The sequence below is a fragment of the Entamoeba invadens genome (genome assembly GCF_000330505.1).
Source record: "Entamoeba invadens IP1 unplaced genomic scaffold scaff_1105074725179, whole genome shotgun sequence".
Lineage (NCBI taxonomy): Eukaryota > Evosea > Mastigamoebida > Endamoebidae > Entamoeba > Entamoeba invadens.
In genome coordinates, this window is record NW_004440206.1 from 36,957 (window position 1) to 39,601 (window position 2,645).

The following is a 2,645-nucleotide window of genomic DNA, read 5'->3' on the forward strand; positions in this document are numbered from 1 at the left end:
CCATAAAGTCCGACACGTTATAACAGTATTTTTTCTTTTGCTTTTCGGGATATTAATATATTTTGTCGAAATTTATACCTGTTTTACTTATCATTATTTTCCCTTATTTCGATTTTTTGCGTCTTATTTTTTAATTTTTAATTTTCTACTTACACTACAATTTCCTTATTCAAAATCATGAAATATTTTGGTTTATAAAACACGAAAATTAATTTCATACCCAAATTTTATACAAAAATCTCAAATTTAATCAATATTATAACATTTAAAAAAATTAATATAAAATTATTTTTTTAATTCGTTGATTTTTACAATAACAACGAAAAACACGACTTAATTATAATTTTATTATTAAATGAAACTAAAAAGTGTATCATAATTTTATATGGAAACACATGAAATTAATTAAAACACCACAAGTAACAAAACAATTTTTATTTTCGTTATGTTGAAAATATTAAAATATTAATTATAAAATTGTAAATATATGATAATTGATTAATTTTGTTTTTATAAATGAAATATAGGTGATTTGAAATATTAATTGGAATAAAAATACTTTTTTATTATAAAATAAAAACTAACAATTATCACTTGTTTTTATTTGACTTTTATAATATTTAATCATTTCATTATTACTTTATTATAGAATTTGTTTAATAATAATATGAAAAGACAAAGCAAATTACATTATTGTTTCATCACAGAAATATATAACAATAATGGCAGTTGTAAATGGAACACTTTTTATCAATTATTGTAATTATAATAAAATGTATTATAATTATTGTTTTGTTAAACAACAATTATAATCAAAAATTCATATTTTTATTAATGCTGAAAAACTATTTTTACTTATCAAAACAAAGTAGTTACTTTATTTATAATTTGTAAAAACAATGAATGTTTTAATGAACGTTTTTGTGGGATAAACAAAAAAACAATTGAAGAAAAAACACATCAAAAATAATATAAAAATTATAAATGCTCATAACATTTAGCACATTTCCCGTTTTTCTTGACATAATTCATTAATTATCTCAATAAAAATTTTAAAAAATAGCAGAAAAACAAATCCGAAAGTCCGATACGTCGGACTTTGTGTCCGGAGTTTACAATGTTTTACTAATTAAAATAGAATGGCGCGTTACTGTTTTTTAATAATGATGTATATAAAAGTTGTGATCTATTTTTTGTCCATCTTTTATTGAAGACTCCTTCGAATGTGTGTGTTGTTAATTAATTATTGTTTTATTTTGTCATTGTTTTAATATTATTATGCATAATACACACATAGTTATATTTTTACTATATTGAAAAAATTATTATTTGATTATTTGTTACTTGTATGTTATTTGCTTTATCAATTTTTTTGTATCTATTGTTTAAATTAATTTGTTATGTGTTAAATAAATAAATTTAAATAAACAAATTCTTTACAAGCTTTTAGAAGTCGGCTGGAATTAATACTAATTACTACATTTGGTCATAAACAAAATTTTGATGATTAATAGGCGATAGCCTTTAATTGTGATGTTTTAATTGATGTTTTAGTTTAACAAATTATTGCTTAATTATTGTTTGATTTTATTATTTTTAATTTTCGTATTATTTTATCAAAAAACGAAAAAATAAACTATTTATATTATAATGAAAAACTAGAAATTGCAACTTTGTGTGCCTTTTTTAGACTTCTTTAGGGGGTTAAATATCGTATTCAACGTATACAACTTGTGAAAGTCGGTGCAATTTTTATCACCATTTAAAGTTCAATATTTCGAGAGGAGCATTTTCTGCTTTTCTTTTCTTATTTTTTGAATTTATTTTTGTTTGATTATTTTTCTTTTTTTAAGTTTTTATTGCCAAGTCTTTACTCTGTTAAAATAAAAACAAATTTGCAATTGACATTATTTTTTGTGCCAAATATGTGGGAAATCATTGTATTCCATCGGTGTGTTGACCACTATTGATAGGTCAAAACCACACACCCATAGAGTCACACATGAATGGAATCACACACTGATAAAATTTTTACTGTATTTGTGGGTTTATCACGGAATTATGTAGTAATTATTTTTTCATTATTTTATACATAAAAAACGAAAGATTTTAATGATATTTTAGTATTTTGATTATAATAAAACTATTTAATTTTTTAAGTGTTCTTTAATTCAAGGTTTTTAAGCAAAATAATAATTTGTGGGTTTTGCAATTGATTAATCCATTGACCCACAAATAGACGTAACTTACAAATATAAACCCCACAAATAGATACAGGTACTAATTTGTCTTATTCAACCTATTATCACCAATTTTAAGTTACAATTTCCCCAATGTTTTATCCAGTTTCATTTCCAAAATTGCAATTAGTTAACTTTTTAATTATAAACCAAACTAAATTAACATTCTCTCTAAAACTCAAATATTATTTTATGAAATACGCTTTATTAACAACAATGGTATTTTGTTAGTGTACACTACATATAATGTTTGTTGTGTTTGTGTTTTTAAGAGCAATACTCATTGGTATTTATAATTTAGGACAATAACCCCATTTATTTACCTTATTTTCTATTTAAAATAAAACGCAAATTATAATTTAACACTTAAAAAATATACAAAATGCGTTTTTGGGAAATAAATGT